This window comes from Camelus bactrianus, chromosome 25 (assembly GCF_048773025.1).
Source record: "Camelus bactrianus isolate YW-2024 breed Bactrian camel chromosome 25, ASM4877302v1, whole genome shotgun sequence".
Taxonomy (NCBI): Eukaryota; Metazoa; Chordata; class Mammalia; order Artiodactyla; family Camelidae; genus Camelus; species Camelus bactrianus.
Window position 1 is genome coordinate 34189327 of NC_133563.1, and position 18186 is coordinate 34207512.

Here is an 18186-nt window from a genome sequence, read left to right on the forward strand (position 1 = left end):
TAAATATGAGTATTTGTGGCATAAATATATTAATAGGATAATTCATTAATAAGTCCAGGCATGCCTCTATCTGGTCTTCTTCTGAACGACATAGACTGCACTGCCTTCTACAAGGGAGGGAAGCTACCTGTCATATGTGGACAGGCCTGGAAATCCCACCAGGTGCCTTTGCATAAGAAGCCACTGATACTTAAAGAGTATTGCCTTAAGGGAAGAGAGAGTCTAAATATTTAAGACTTAACCAAGTAGGTGGAGTTTTGTGTAAAAAATGATTAAATACTTTAATTGTTGATTTTTTTTTCTGTCCTGTGCTCTGTAGACTCTTGCCACTAACAAGAAAGAAAATAGTGTAAAAAATAATGATGATAATAATAGTGTGGTAAATATTTGAAGGAAGTTACAAATGTTAATATATAAAACTTGCATACATTATGATAAAATAGTAACACTGATTAAAAACAAGCAAAGTCATGAGCAGACAACCAAAACAAAAAGGAAAAAAACATGAAAATAATCCCAGAATAGAATTTAAAACAATGTAATATTTTGAGCTACAAAACTGGCAATATTTTTACATATTAATGTTTAAGTAAATTATTGTACATTTTTTTATTCTACAACTATTTGTGGTGTGCTGACTATTTGCCAGATACATCCTCAGAACAGAAAACTATATAGCCAATAAAACGTGTATTTGTAAAGGATTGTTAGTAATGTGTGGATATGCCCATAGAAGAATTGTTAATAAAAACAATATTTAGTATTTATTTAGATTTTATATGTGTAATTACCTGTATAAATTGTTTTATATATTTTCTTAATATCTAAAAATATGGCTTAGTTATATTAAGTAACTTCCTCAAAGTTACATAGGTAGAAAATAATGAAGCAAGAATGCTAACTCAGATCTGTCTGACCCTAAAGTCCACAATTTTAACAATGACAGTAGACTTTTTTTCTGTAATAAGTACATAAACAATCAAGATTTGAAGCTATATTCTTCCACTGGGAGAACACACACACACGCACACACACTTCCATATGCCTAAATATTTGAATTATGGGTGATTTTTATTTTCCATATTCTGCTTTTCTTCAATACATCCACAAATGCATTGATTTTATAATCATCAATAAAAAAAAAAATCAAACAGTAAGAAACTGGTTTTTGAGCCACAAGGTAGAAACTATTGCAAGTTAGACAGGAAATCTCCAGTTTCCCTGCCTATTTCTTGCAGAATACATTGGAATCAGAAACCAGAGGAGAGAACTACAGTCATCCTAGATCTTAGAGGGCCTGCTCCCAAGGGCAGTACCACCTGGTCTAGCTGGGGTGCAGGAATGAGAAGCAGATGCTGCAATAGGTAACCGGAAGGCAGGGATAGGGGTTTGCATCTTCAGTGCCCGGCACTTGGTCGGCACACAGTAGATGTGTTGGATTCAGTAAGTGACCTTCCCTCTTGCTCCTTACCCATATCCCATTTGATGAGCTGCCGTATATAACTGGAAGTATTTGGGGCTGTGACAAAATTCTTGAAATTCTTCAGTCAGAGGTAGATAGGAAGGTAAGGAGGTGGGAATGGAAGCTAACATTTACTATTTGAGCCCTACTTTCAAGATCTGGCTAGTAACTTTCAAAGACATCATATCATTGAACCATCACAAAGGCATCACTAATCACATTTTACAGATTAGAAGAGACAGGCTGCAGAGTGTATGTCCAAGTATGACCCAGCCAAGGGTGTGACTGTGCATTCTCAGCTCATTTTCCCTAAATCCGTGTGACTGCCCCTGGATTCCACTGCCTTTTTGCCTTCCTTCATTATGCCAGAGAAATGTTAATCCCCAACTTCGATGTTCTATCTTGTGTGTCCCATTGTAAATTGGATAAATAGAGGCTATCCTCAAAATTGATGATCCTATTATTACTAACATAATGCCTGCGTATAATAAAAATCATAAACCACTCCTCCCAGAGCTCCTTTTCTTTATATTTAAAGTGATTCTGAATATATCTCAAATGCTGAAGACCTAGACTGTTGCTACTCAATGTGTGGTCTGAGCGTCCATAACATGGCCATGGGCTGGGTGCTTGTGAGGAATGCAGGTAAATCTGCATATTATCCAGATTCCCTGTGATTTTTCTTCATATTAAAGTTTAAAGTGGCTATTGATTATTTTAACTAGTGTATTTCACCTTACACAGGTGCCGCTCATATGTGACATTATGACCTGGGCGGATGAGAACAGTGGTAATTATAGCTAACATTTACTGGTTACTCATCACATGCCAGATTCCATGTTAACAACTTCACACACATTATATCATACGACCGTTGAAAAAGTCCTATTATTTCCATGTTAGAAATGAGTAAGATAAGTCTTTAGAAAGGTTATACCAATTGTCAGTGGCAGAGCTGAATTTTAAACCTGTCTCATTTAGAGAGCAAACTTCTAACTAGTGTGCTTAATTGCTTGTCCTAAAGGTTTTTACAACCTGGCAGTAGACAAAGATAGGTATGCCTAAAGCTGTATTTCACTGAAGTTTATCAAAAGAGCTAATTCAGAGACACACCTTGCCGTGGTATAAGTCCAGAATCAGAGAGGAGTTGTTCCTGGAGATTGAGGGTAATTTTCATGGAGGAAGACATTTTTTACTTGGAAGGTTCAAGAGAGGACACTTCAGAACAAAACTGTCTTGTGAGCAAAGGAATGCAGGTAGATTTCTGTAAGGTGTGCCTTTTAACTCGTCATCTAAATTGTCTGTTCCAGAAGCTCTAAGTAGAGTCTGTCATGGATGAAGGGAGTAAGAAATTAAACAAGAAAATGAAGTACATGTCTGAGCTTCCAAGAGTTGAGAATTTCTATTCTGAGCACGGCCCAGGTTGCTCCCCAAATAGGCAAATATAGAATGTCAATACTCAAGACACTTAGGGAAGAAATTTAAAGTCTGGGACATTTTATGTTTTATAGGCTAAGTGAATGTGAAAAGCAGATTACTTTGGGTCTTAAGTGGAAATGCAGGCATACCGAGTGTGTTTGTTGAATGCCTGGAATGGTCATGATTTTCCCAGCTGATAATTTTAGCACATTAATCCATTCAGGAAGCTGGATTCCTTATCCTGTGCTTGATTACTGATCACAGACAGTACACGATGGGCACCGCTGAATACGGAGGTGGACACACTCCATGCCCACTGGGATCAAAACACACTTAGAATAAAAGCATAGTGCCTCTCAGAGGTCCCATCCCATACTGAAAACGTGCCAGAGCTCTTGGCTTTAATACTGTGCTGTCAGCCGTAGTCCCAAAGCACGACTGACCATAGAAACCTCTGGATCAAAATACCTCCAGTGGCTCAGCGCTGACTACGAATAAAATCAGTGTCCAAAAACCTGAGGAACTTAGGTATCCATCAGCAGGTCCTGTTCACTTTGCCTCTAAAATGCCCTAGATTCTAACCACTTCTCAGCATTACCTCAGAAGCCACCCAGTAGTCCAAGCCCCACTGGACCACACCACCTTTCTAACTCTGTCTTTCGTACACCCCCTTCGCCCTTTTAATTTTTTTTAATGAAACATTTGAAACAAATATCACAGTAGATGGAATTTTAAAAAATATCTTGATATATCCATCACCTAACTTCAACAATTATTATTTAATGGTCAGTGTTATTTGTCTTATACCCACACCCATCTCCCTCCCTCGTGCCTTACTTTGGATCCAATTCTAGCTATTGTATTATTCCATATACAGAAATTTTAGTATGTCTCTCTAAAAGATAGGGCCTCTTTTCTTGTAAAATTTAATTACAGTACCATTCTGACACCTCAAAAACAACAAACAATCATTTTTAATATTTTCATATATTCAGTCAGTGTTCATATTTTTCATAAATGACATATACAGACATGCATATACATGTATGTATGCATTTATATTTATTGTGTATATATCTATTTATAGATAGATATAGATAGATAGAGGGAATAGGATAGATAAATATAGATAAAGATACAATATAATATAGTTTTTTTAAACCAGTATCCTAATTGGAATTGGTTGATTTGTCTGTTAGGTGTCTTTTAATCCATAGAATTCCCCTTTATCTCCCTCTCTCCCCATTTCAGAGATGGTGTCATAATTACGTCTTGACCTGGATTATTGTCTCCTGTCAGAACCTCCGAACTAGACTTCTTACTTCCGTGTCTTTCCCACTACACCCTATTCTCCACCCAGAAACCTGCATTTTAGAGCATAAATCTGAGCACCACTCTCCTAGACCTTACAAAACTTTCCCATTGCATTTGAGATAATGTCCAGTCCCCCTGATATGGCCATCAGAGTCTTGTAGAACCCAATGGCTCCTAGGGCTCCTTCATGACATAAAACACTTATTCTTTTCTGCCCTTGGTTGTGGAACCTCTTGAACTTCGAGAAAGTTTCAGGTTGTAATGTTAAAACTAAGGCTTAAGGAGTTTTTACTTGCTGTTTCCTCTGCCTGAAATACTCTCTCCCTCATCATCACATGGCTGGCTCTTCCTTAACATTTGGGTCTGTCATATCCTTGGCTTTCCTCAGAGACATTGGCTTGCATTGAGGGTAGGTTAGCCCGGAATATATCATCAGGTAACAGGGTCAGCAGATGCTTAAGTGTGAAACAGTGAAGAAGGAAGAACATTATTAAGCTGATTACTGCTGTGGACAATTTGGGCTTTGTATCTTTTGAAAAGCCATGTAGAATTACTCTTAATAATTGCCCATCCAAAAGGTGAAAGGAAGGAGAATTTATCTTCTGGATGCCATCTGTCATTGGTCAGGGGTTCCCCATGGTGTGTTAATTTTCTCTTGTCCGTCCAGGTTCATACATCTGTAAGGCCTAATAGTTTTCTACAGACACTCTACAGTGCTACTTCAGAGAAGCCCTGGGTAGAATGCAAGAGATACAAGGTGTAGCTGAGACAAGGAACCATCCGTTTACAGTTTTTTTGGAGCTGATGGCTAAAGCTCTAGCTGGAGTAAGAAGCAGGCTGAGAGAATAGGAGGTGAGGCTCAAAAGATACCCACATAAGAGCTCAGTTCAGATGTTACTTTCTCAGGCACGCCATCCTCATAAAGCCAGCCTAAGATAGAGTCAGTCACCGATGCGTTCCCTCTATCTGCTGTATTTTTTCATATCATATGGTCCTTTCTGGAATTACATTATTTCCTTGTGTGTTTACTTATTTATTGTCTGTGTTCCTCCATAACATAGCTCCATCTTGCCCTCTTCACAATCGCCAGCATCTGGAAAAGCATCTGCTCTCCATTGGACCCTCAACAAATAATTAATGAGCATAGACAGAAAATGAAGCTGGAAAATTGTTGGGAGCAACTTGTAGAAGTCATGGAGATCACACTACACTACTTGAGATATTATCTTTATGTCTTGGAAAGTATTTTGTAAGCGTTGTGGTTCTCATTCCACAGCTGTGTAACGTGGAGCTCAGAGTGTTTGGTTACAGGCCACAGCCTCGCGATAAATGTTCATCCTAGGACTGAAATGCAGACATCATGCCTGCAAGTCCAAAAGCTCCTTCCGGCCCCAACATTGCCATTTCTCATGCTGCTTCTCAGGATTGGGAACTCTTGGCTCAAGAAAGTCTAGTGGCCTGTAACTTCTGGAGAAGCATCCTCACTTGGCTATGAGAAGACCAGCTTCCACTTCCATGTTTTGCTAGGCTCATTAAATCTCACCATGTCTCTGAGCAGCAGAGCTTGAATCATGGTTTTGCTATGTTTTGTGCTACCCTGGGCTTTTGAGCACTTTTGATCTATAACAGCTTAGCTTGGCTTCCAGTTTCATCATCGGGTGGCACTTGAGTTGTGTCTCCTCTTTACTCAAATTACATGTGGTATAAGTCTTTATACATGCAGTTGAAGGAATAAATATTAGTTGATTAGCAAAAAATGCCATATCATGCACATAATTTGTTTTCATAGAACTTACATATATGAGAGAATCACTGTATCTCAGTGTTTTCCATTTTGTAGGCAGCACAAAATCCAGGTGGGTCTTCTTTGACTGCTGTTTTTCTTTTCCTGTATTTTTTTTAATAAGTAAGGTACAACATACATACAGAAAAGGGTACACATATTAAGGGTACATGTCACATTTGTGCACATTTATGTATGTGTGTGTATATATATATATATATATAAGGTTTGACTGCTACTCATGTAACGCCTAGATCAAGATGGACATCATTTGTAGCACCTGGACGCTCTTTGATTCATCTTCCCAGTTAACATCTCACTACACAAAGATAATTATCATCCTGATTTCTGTCATCTTAGTTTTGCTTTTCCTTGAATTTCATATACATGGAATCATAAAATATGTGCTTCTTTTTTTAACTCAATATTAAGTCCATGAGGTTTATCTTTATTGATATATGCAGCAATAAGTAGTTTGTTCTTTTTTATTTCTATGTATTATTCAGTATCTGAATAGATCACCATTTAATCACCCATTCTACTATTGATGGATTTTTTTTCCTCTGTTTTTGTCTATTTTAAATAAAGCTGCTCTGGACATTCTTGTTTGTGTCTTTGGTGGACGTGGGCATTCATTGCTCATTGGTATATAAGTAAGAGTGCAACTGCTCAGCCAAAGGGTGGCTGCATGCTTAAATTTAGAATTACTTTCAATTTCCCAAAGTGGGTGTAACAAATTACACTCCCTCCAGCAATGTTTGAGGATTCCAGGGGTGCCAGGTCTTGGAGAGCAAGGGGATCTGTATTATACTCCTTCGTATCATCCATCATGTGTTCCATATGCTTCACTTAGCAGGTGCTCACTGAGTATTTGTTGAGGGGCTCATCTGATTCCTCTCCCACGATGAGGAAAACATCTGACCGAATGGTGAGCCCGCACCTCCACCCGCCCGGAGGCTCAGCAGGAGCACCTCCAGGACGCAGCCTCGGAAACTGCGTTTGCTGAAGCTTGATGTTTTGTTTCGCTTTAAGAATGTTTCCATCCTCATAAATCGTCATAATTTCCATGATGAATAATTTCACAAACAATTAGACTGATGGAAACCAGAACCAGATAAACAGCGGGCCCTGCCATGGGGCTCCTTAAGAGCCACCCAGGGCTCTGGAGACAGCCACTGCCCGTGGACCAGGCGACGCCGTGATTCCCGGGCCCCGTTCCTCTACCTGGGAAGATAACAGCATCTTAGAACACAGGACCTCAAGTGCTCCCAGATGAGACACACAGCCCAGACTCTCCTCAGACCCACAAGGCAGTGTGTGAGCTAGGATGGGTGAAGAAAGGACATTCGAATAAAAAAACACTAAGAGTTAATGGGGTTTGAATACTGCCTAGGTAACAGGATGATCTTTGTAAGGATTTTAAAAACGATAAGCCTCACTTCGCTCATCCGGAAATTAAGGGTAATAATATTTACTTTGTGGTGAAAAGCAGGTGTAAGTGGCAGTGATAACAGCAGTACAACATGTGAACAATAAGTGTCATCTACTGGATGCCTTAAAAATGAGCCAAGCCCATGCCAAGCGCTTAGCAACATTATCGCATTTTATCTCTTTTAAAGGATGCAATGCAGCAGAGCATGACGGGGATAAATGCTTGACTGGGAGTCAGGTGCAGGCTTCCCTCGCTTTGTGAGAGTTTGCTTGTACCACGTCACTTTTATGAAACACCCACATTAATACTGTTTTTGCTGACCAAAAGGAATCTGAAGAGGATTTTTGCTTTTATGAAAAAAGGCAAAAAGTGAAAATCGCATTCAGCGTTTGTTTTGCAGCAACCCGTAGAGGCAGTTGCACCCCCAGCAGCGGGAGGGGCCGCCCCGCCAAGCTCCTGCCCCGGGAACCACACTCAGCATCTCAGCATCCACCCTGCCATAGCTTTGAACTATGTCTGTGGGCATCTGTGCTTTATCTCCATTTATTTTGGTGTCCGTTAGCAAGATATGTCCAAAGGTAATTGCTTCCCTGTATGCTGTATTGGCTTAGGAAAGCTTTCCTAGGAATGCTTTACTTTTGGACAGTGGAGGAAATTTGTATTCTGCCCAAAAGAGGGAGATAGTCTGATTATGCCCCTCCCACGAATTTCTTAATTGTTCTTGTCTCTTTTGAATCTATCAGATGGTGTAGTTGGACTAAAATTCTAACTGCTATAAAATTATATTACCTATATGTATAACATTTAGAACACATGAAATAAATCCAACATACAAACAAACGTAAATGAGCAACTACTAAGTGCCAGTTAGCTTACTAAACAGCCCCTGCTCTCAGGAGACAAGTAATTATAACAGCGTAAGAATTCCTGGAGGAAGTTGCATTAAAGTGGACTTTGAAGAATAGACATATTTTAGTCAGGGATAACCTTTGTGTAAATGCTTGAAGATAGGAAAAACACTGTGGGAAATGTGAGAAACTCTTTTGTTAAGGAAGCAAAGATTGTAGGGGACAGGATGGAAGTGTCAAAAACTGAGGCCTGAAAATAGGTTCAGGCCAAATAGGATCATTAAGTTAAAAAGTCACAGTATTGAGACTAGGATCCACCACTCTTACTAAGCTTATTTACTATGAAATGCCTGTATCAACACCCTGCCTGGTTTGCAGAAGATAAGACATGAATTGGTCTTGATTGTTGCTCATCAGAATGTTCAAGAATGGGCTCCACTGGACTTGTGTGGAGACGGGGTTGGTGCCGTGCTGAGACAGTACGGCTTTAATTCTCTGTGCGCAGTTAGCATGGGAGATTGCTCCCTCTGACATTATTATGAGCCATGAAGTTCTCAGATTTTATTACTCCAAGTGAATCAAGCCATTTTCCAAAATGAATTATGGATCATAAACCTTTGGGGTGGCTATAGTGTTGCATTTTTGTGAAATCCATATTCCGGGTGGACATTTATTGAGCACAGAACTATTATGAAGTGTTAGCTGCAGAGCAACTGCAGCTCCTGGTTGACTCAGCAGGAGAGAAGTTTAACATTTTCATGTCGGAGGGCTGGATTCCAATCTTCTCTAGACTTTCATATAAATAGGGCTTGGAACTTTAGTTACTGCTCCAGGATGTGACCAGGATGAGACCAAGGCCCAGCTGAAGGCTCTTCCTGTCATCTCTGGGCTGAAAAAACCCAACAGATGCTTGGTGGGAATGTAAATTGGTGTAGTCACTATGGAGAACAGTATTGAGGTTCCTTAAAAAGCTAAAATTAGAGTTACTATGTGATCCAACAGTCCTACTCCTGGGCATATATCTGGAGAAAACTCATTTGAAAAGATAAATGCGCCCCTATGTTCACAATAGTCAAGACATGGAAGCAACCTAAATGTCCGACAGATGACTAGATAAAGAAGTTGTGTGTGTGTGTGTGTGTGTGTGTGTGTACACATATATATATGCATATATATGTACACACACACATACATACATATGTATATACACATATATACAATGTATGTATATATACACAATCGAACACTACTCAGGCATAAAAAAGAATGAAATAATGCCATTTGCAGCAACATGGATGGACGTAGAGGTTATCATACTAAGTCAGACAGAGAAAGACAAATACCATTTGATATCACTTATATGTGGAATCTAAAAAATGATATAAATCAACTTATTTACAAAACAGAAACAGACTCACAGACATAGAAAATAAACTTGTGTTTATCAAAGGGGAAGAGGGGGATATATTAGGAGTTTGGGATTAACAGATATAAAATAGATAACCAACATGGTTCTACTGTGTAGCACAGAGAACTATATTCAGTATCTTATATTAACCTATAATGGAAAAGAACCTGAAAAAGAATAAATAAATATGTATATGTAAAAAAAAAAACACCCCCAAAATCAACAGATGCTGAACATGATAAATTTTTGAAGATAAAATTGTGAGCTAAATAGAATGACCTCATTCTCCCCAACCTCCTCCATATAGACCATCTTCTATAGATTGAATGTTTGTGTTCACTCAAAATTCATATGTTGAATCCTCATCCCTATGTGATAGTATCTGGAGGCAAGCCTTCCTTTGGGAAGTGATAAGAGCATGAGGTTGGAGCTCTCACAATGAGACTTATGTCCTTATAAAGGAGACCTCAGAGAGCACCTTTGTCCCTTCTGCCAAGTGAGGTTACAGGGAGAAGACAGTCACATATGAATCAGGAAATGAACCCTTGCCAGACACTGAATCTGCCAGCACCTTGGTCTTGGACTGTCCAGCCTTCAGAATTATGAGAAATAAGCACTTGTTTAAGCCACTCAGCTTATGGTATTTTGGTTATAACTGCTCAGATTAAAATCTGTCTTCCATACTTCCTGCAAATGATGAGAGAGAGAAAGACAGAGAGACAGAGAGAGAGAGGCAGAGAATGGGAGAGAGACAGAGAGAGAGAGATTTGAAGATGCTACTCTGTTGACTTGGAAGATGGAGAAAGGGACCATGAACCAAGGAATGGGAGCAGCATCTGAAAGCTGGAAGAAGCAAGGAAATGGATTCTCCCCTGGAGCTTCCAGAAGGAGCATCGCCCTGCCGACCTGTTTTATACTGCTGATCTCCAGAAATGTGAATAATGAATTTCTGCTGTTTTAAGTCACCAAATTTGTGGTAATTTGTTACCACAGCAAAATTCTCACATGTATTGGTAAAGGATGTTCATATTTTCAAGTATGAAAAAGAAAAGAGAAACATGCGGCCACCAGTCTCCAGGGTCCTCGGTGAGGGCTCTGAGTACTTGGCAGCACCAGTGTCCATCTTCTCATGCTGTTTTCTAAAATATGTAGTGCACATTCTCATTGCAAAGAATCCATCAATTGGCAAATGTATAAAGTCAAAAGTCAAAGTTATATTGCCCTAGTTTCCTGTATTTCTCATGGATAACCATGGTTATGAATATAGAGTTAGATTTCCAGTGTTCCCCATTAATCTCATTTGTCCTAGTATGTCCCATTCTTGCACTTGTTGGGGAAATATAATTTTAAAAAATTCCCAACCCAAAAAACCTCTCCACACAAAAGTAGAAGAGAAAGAAAACGATTTTATTATTGAAAAAGCATTAAACAAGAATGTAATCCACTAAGAGAACAAAGAGGAAAACAAGTTTCATCCATTTCTATCACCAAGCCAGATACATCCCATTATGAGGACCCATACATGTTCTCAAAAGTAATTACTAGTCCTCACGTAAGAGGACTTGATATTACCATTTGTCACACAGAGTTCTTTCTAAATTCACTTGGTAGTTGGGGTAACAATCTGTGTTAGCTAATGGGCTTTATCCAAAGAAAAGTACCCTTCTCGTATCTTTATGACAAGAAGGAATTTTGCAGCTTGGAGCTGGGCTCCATGGAAGTTGGAAGTTAGGCTCTTATGCTCTCCCAGGAACTGGGAGATGGGACTTGTTGTCTTCCCTGATGACTACGTTTCAAAGAGATAGTCCCCAGATCCTTGAGAATGACATTCTTGGGTTGTAACTCAGAAAACAGGTTTAGTTAGCTTTCAAAAAGATTTATATATAGTTCAAAGAGACAGAGAAAGAACCTGCAATTACATGTTTTCTAAAAAGTAAATGCTCTAAGAAAAGATGGGGGGAGGGTCTCTACCTGTATTTTCAAGAGGGAGAACTAAGGTTTACTTTTTAATTTGCGTTTTCCCTTATCTACTCTTACCTTGATTCATCGATCTGTTGTTAGAGGGTAGGTCTTTGTCTCAGTTTCCTCATTTACAAAGCAATTATATTAATTAAAGGAGTGAACATGTATAAATTACTCAGAAAAATTACCTGGCACATAATACGACAATTGTAAGTGATAATAACAATTCCTTCTTATACTGCGTTGGATTTACCTCTTCATTATCTTTATCTTCCATCTTAATTAATTGAATTAGTAGTCATGATTTTAATTTTAGTCCACTTAGCATGATTTTGAGTTTTTCTGGTGACAGAGACTGTCTCCTTGACCAGATTTTGGTCAGATTTCTCTATGCCTTCTTCTTAACTATATCTCAACTTTGGGCCTTGCCCTGAGGCTGGCAAAGCCCAGTTTTAGCAAAAATCCTATTAGGTCAGTCAGCAAGAATAGTCCCCCTCAATAGCTTATCAATCTGATCAAATTCTTCATCACCCACCATCACTCAGGTGATGTCTGTTCACCTGGTTTGTCTTCAGAAAGAATCCTGTTAGGTCGATTTACCAAGAATCGCTCTACCTTTGGTGTCTTCTCAAAATTTTCTATCCCCAGGTCCCCTCCGCCTGATCCTTGGACCTCAGTCCTCACTTGTTCTCATTGTACTTGTAACTGAGCCCAGGCTTACACTGAGGGCTCTGCCTCTGTTGCAGCAGTGCCTCAACTCCTGTTCTTATCCCTTTAACTACTCTCTAGCCCTGGTTTTCTTTGGCATTAGCCACAAGCTGCTGTACAGATGAAGATCAGTAAGAGGCAAAGTTGGACTTGACCAGGGTCAAAAATTAACCTGCACGAGTCTGATAAAGGGAAAGGGGCAAGGAGTTGAAAGTGCAATAAAAACTGACTGTGACTGTGATGAAGGACCATGAAATTCAGGTTCTGAATACAGAGTAAATGAAGGACACAGGGAGATGAAGGACAATTGAAATGCAGTAAGATCACTGGAAGAAAGGTTTCTTGAAGGTCAAATCACTGTTCCAGTCAAACTAGAAGAGTGGGGGTGCTAGGACAGTGGGAACCTTAATTTGGTGTAACAGAAGTAACACAGTTGCTGATAATAAAGTCTGGAGTGACCATGGGTGTGGGTATCTCCAGTGAGGTGCAGAACGAGATCATGAACTTGGAAGCCAAGGTCAGTTGGGATACTGTAGTCACTGGGAATTATTACCAAGAGCAGACTTGGAGAAGGGACATTACAGTGGATGTTACATTTCCAAGGAATCGAAAATGTGCCTCAAGTATCAACATGGCTGTAATATTTGCAACACATACATAAATGGCTGAGACAAAGGAGGATAGTGGGTGAAATGATTTGTAACTTCAGAGTCTTTGACGGTGGGAGAGAATGCTCTGAAATTGGCAATAGGAGGGAATAAATGGCCCGTCCCTCCTGCAAGGTCATGGCTACAGGAGAAGTGGGGTACATGGCCACATGTGTAGGTGATCCAGGTCTTCAGTAAAAGCGGAAAAAGGCATGGCATTTGCTGGTTATGCTTGGTGCGTACCAGGGGACTCATGAGAAAGGCTTGGGGAATTAGGCAGTGGTGGGAGAGGGATTTGATTTGTGGGTGTGCACCTGTATGTAGTTCAATGACTGAACAAATGAATCAGCAAAGAAGTACCTCTCTCCTCCACCTCCTCCAAGAATGAGCTCTGACATTTCCAGAGATGTGACTTCCTAGTGCGACAGGTAAGGGAGCTGGAGGCACATTCATTCTGTCTTCCCTCCAGCCCAGCATCTCCATTCAGAATTTAATTGTTTCTCCTGGGGCAAGGAAGAAGCTTTCTCCCAGTTAATGACCACGTGTTAACACGGAAGCAGAACCCCCAGCTCACGGCTGAATGCGATCGTTGCTCCCAATATCACTATAATGATAGCCCCCCTCCCTGGCCTTCTGCCTTTAAGCTTGAATTTAGAATCTCAATTGCCATGGATAAAATTTAACGTGGCACAAAAATATCACAGAAGAAAAATGAGACCATAAAAAGTAACGTTTTGGTGGTGAATCATTGTAGTTCCAGGCAGTATTTCCTTGGAGACAGGTCATTAACAGCCGGCTGCACCAGGGCTGTTGTTCAGCTGATTGTTGCCCTGTAAGCGGATGCAGGCATGTTGTGCAAAGTTGATCTTTGAGATGTGCCCAGAGGGAGTTGTCTTGAGGCTACACATTTAGCAAACAGATGTCTACTGAGCGTGTATCAGGTCCTGAGCTGAGGCTGGGGCAGATCCAAAGATAAATGAGATGTGATTCCTTCTCTCCCATTCTAGCTGTACAGACAGAATAAGGGTTGTAATGGTGGCAGCAGTGATAATAATAAAAATAATAGCAATATATTTTATTTACTGAGAGCTTGCTATATATGCTAGGCGATATGCTAAGAGTTTCACATACCATGTTGTGTTCATATACCAACATATTACCCCTGCAAGACTGTTTTGTAATAGATTTCAAGTAACTCTTTGTACCTGAAATAGGATAAATAAAGAAGAAATGGCATCCAAGAACATTATAGAAAAACAGATGAAACACAAAGATAAATATCTTTACTAGAGACAAACCTCAGCCAAAAAAATAAAAAATAAAAAGGAGATAAAAAAGAAAGTTTCACTCTGTAAAAGTTACCCTGAGGAAACTGATATAGCATAGTAATATCAAGATATATAAGTTTTTAGGCAATAAATGTTTGTCTTGGAATGGAGAGAAACAGGAAATAGACAGTTCCACAAAGGGAAGGATTTTAACATAGTCTCTCATTGACTAAACTAAGAAAAAGGAGGAGGAAGAAGAGGGAGAAGAAGAAAACATTAATTTTTCAGAGCGCATGAAAATATTAAGTGACATTAACCATATGGTGGATAATACATAAAATTTCCACTGATGATGAAGAATTGAGAAAAATCACAATATGCTCTCTGGCCAGAATGGGATTAGAATGGAAATCAATTATATGAAGGCGTGAACAGTCCCTCAAATGCTTGCAGATTAGTATATACTCTTACAAATAATTCATAGGGTAAAGAATGAATTATGGTGGGAATTATAATACATTTTGATCTGGATTTTAATGAATATAAATATTTCAAAAAACTGCTGGACACAAATGAAGCAGTGCTTAGAAGAAAATTGATATCATTAAATGCAAACAGTATGTAAAATATCAAATGCTCTGAGTTGCCATCACAAGAAAAAAAATCTAACCCACATGAAATAGAGTAAAAGGACAATAATGTTCAAAATAATAGTAATGTATTTAATTTTTGATTCAGTGCTTTTCTTTTTAGGATTTACCACAGAAATGTGTAATCATAGTCACTTAGAATATCTATGCCAGGATCTGCATAGCACACTGATCATAATACCTGAATATCAGAAAGACCCAAATGTTCAACAAGAGTCACCTGGATGAGTAACCCTGCTGTGGTCACTTGATGGTGTATCTAGAACACTGGGAATGAATGCACTACAATGAAACCCAAATAAGTGTCTCTGTCAAACATTGTTTGGTCAAAAAAGCCAGACAAAAATATTCCATTGATATAAAGTTCTAAATGGATAAAATCAGTTGGTGGTGAAAAAAGCCAGGTCATTTATTACTTTTGTCTAGGCTGTGGGAGGGAGGTAATCACTGACTGAAATAGGATGCAAGGCAGACTTCTGAGGTACCTGTCATATTCGGTTTCTTTAAAAAAATTCAACGTAATACTGGCTTCAAACTACAAAAACTTTGGTGGCTAATTCTTTGATTTGGTGGGTCCTAGTTAACACATGAAGAATCTGAGATCCACAGACGGTAAATGGCTTTATCAAGAGGGACACTATCATCGCCCCATTGAGGGTCATTGACCCTCAGGGACACAGGTTTGACCCTGATGTTCCAAGACCTCAGTGCTTTTCCTTTTCAGTGATGCCTCCCATGCTATCTCTACCCTTTGGTCAAAATGATAGAAAAGGAGCATCCAGGGGGCACAGTGGGCCACGCTGGGTTAGCAGCAGGTGTTGAGGAAAGAACATAACTTTGCAAAGAGCATAACACGACGGGGGCTCAAGATTTTGATCGCTAACTGGAAAGTTGAGCTGAGTTCTGAAGTCTGCACTACCTCCTTGATTGTTTTTATGTTCGGCCTACAGCTTCACTATTAAGCCCTTACATTGATATCCAGATTCATCACTAAAACATTCTTTAAAAATAAATTATCACATATGGCCCTCAAAACAACCTTCTGATATAGATATTGTTATCTGAGTATTCCAGATTAGAGAATATGATATTATTTCTCATTTTTCTCAGCCCAAACCCTTCTTCATACTTTCTACAGTGGAGGTTTTAGCAGTAGGAGGTGGGGGAGCTGCAGCTATCTGAGTGACAAATATCTATCTGTCTGTCTGTATCTGTCCATCTCTGTCTGTATGTATATTATAGAACAGAACTTATTCATTTCTTGGTTCATTCATTCGTCAGTTGATTGCAAAAATGTACATAATGTGTAAGTGTATCCCAGGTCCTGTCTTAAATGAATAAGCATGACTTGAGTGTCCAGAAATATCTAATCTAATGATAAAAATACAGGAAATAAGGAACCGGAAACCATTGTATTATGTACTAGTTTGGAAGTATGAGATAAGCAAGATTATCTGTTCTGAGAACTGGAGGAAGGGTGAGAAGATTTTTTTTTTTTTTTAAATCACAGAAGAGTTAACATTTGAGCTGAACCTAAAAAATGGGCAAAAGTCACCAGAGCAGAAGAGGAGAAAGGGATTCCAGCCTGACTGCCTGTTTGGGCATCGTCCAACATCAGTGCCATTCCAAGTACTTTCACAAGCTCTTGCCAGCACCATGCTCTGACCCTGCTGGGATCCAGAGAAGTCAGGGAATATTAGAATGGAATTTGGATGAAAATTCCTAATGGAATTTTGTTATCCTATGCGGGGAAGACCTAAAACAAACCACTATAAATATTAATAAGCTTTCTTTTGTTATTAATTTTGCTGTTTAAGATCAAGGCTTTGCCATTAAGCATAATTAAGACTTGAGAAGCATTTATTAAATAATATTCTTTGAACTTACATAATTCAAGTGATGAACATAACAAACCACATCATTAATAATACCATCTTATCTTCATCCTGCATTTGTTTGGGAGAGACTCATTAGTAATGTACCAGTTCATTTTATCATGCTGTTACTCATCTTGTCTGGGGCCATACTTTTTTCATCTTCTTTGGTTCACGTTCAGTTGTTGGAGCTTACTATGGTTGTGTCCTTTAATGTACTCTGTACAATCTACTGCTTATTCCGAATTCCCATTGGACTCTGCTCCACCTCCCTCCCATGGCTAAATCTTACATCATCTTAGAGCTCAATTCAGAAGCCACCTCCCTGACCCTCCTCTTACCCCTAACCAGTCTCTTGATCAGTACGCTCCAGTGGGACCTGTGCCTGAATCCCGTTGGAACAGGAAGGTTCTCTAGCTCCCTTAGCGTCTGTGTGGCTGGGTAGGCCCTTGACCCAGGAGAGACCTTCTCCCTTGGACACAATGGTTGATGTATGATCCATGCACATACACAAACCCAGCTAATCAGAGATACCCCTTGGTCTTCTCAAACTGGAGGTTGATAGAAGTATCAGTTTTGTCTCTGGTAACCTTGCAATCTTGCTTTAAAGTGGTTGGAAAGAATTAATATAACCCTTGCAGAGAACTGAATCTGGATAGGGAAAGAGATTCCTATCTTTTTCAAGACCCTGGATACAGTTTTCTCTGAAGACATCCTTATGCCTGCCCTTTAATGTAAACTGATGAATTCCTGTTTCTTTCTTTCTCTCCATTTTAGCTATGTTTCTGTCTCTTATAGTTTAAAAAGTATTGACAAGTATAATACTCCATATTAATCATTTACTTTTCTTGCCACACAGTGGACTGATTGAAGACAATGTCTCATATCTCTGTACCCTCACAATTGACAAGGCATCTGATGTCTTAGGTACTCTATAAATATTTGTCAAATGAGGGAGTAGAGACCAAACCTATTTTGTAAGGAGTTAGTTGCATAATGCAACATTATGCCCTTTTTGAAGAGTCCACATGACTAATATGTTTTATATGAACAAGAGCTTGATTTTATGTTTTTAAAACTTTTCCTAAAATTGATGAGACATTGGATATATGTAATTTTAAAATAGTCAAAAAATATATATATATAGAGAGAAACTTTTTCTAACTCTACCATTCTATCCAGGACCTTTCTCATACGTACACACACACACACACACACACACACACACACACACACACTCTTTATAAAGTTTCCTCTGTCTGTAATACTTCTCCCCCTTGATCTCTCAGGCAAACTTGCCTTCAGGCTGTGTTCAAATATCAAAATACCCCTGCCAGATATTTTATAATACAACCCCCTTTAAACAACACTATACTATCTTTTATTTAATCCTCCAAAGCATTTTGACTTT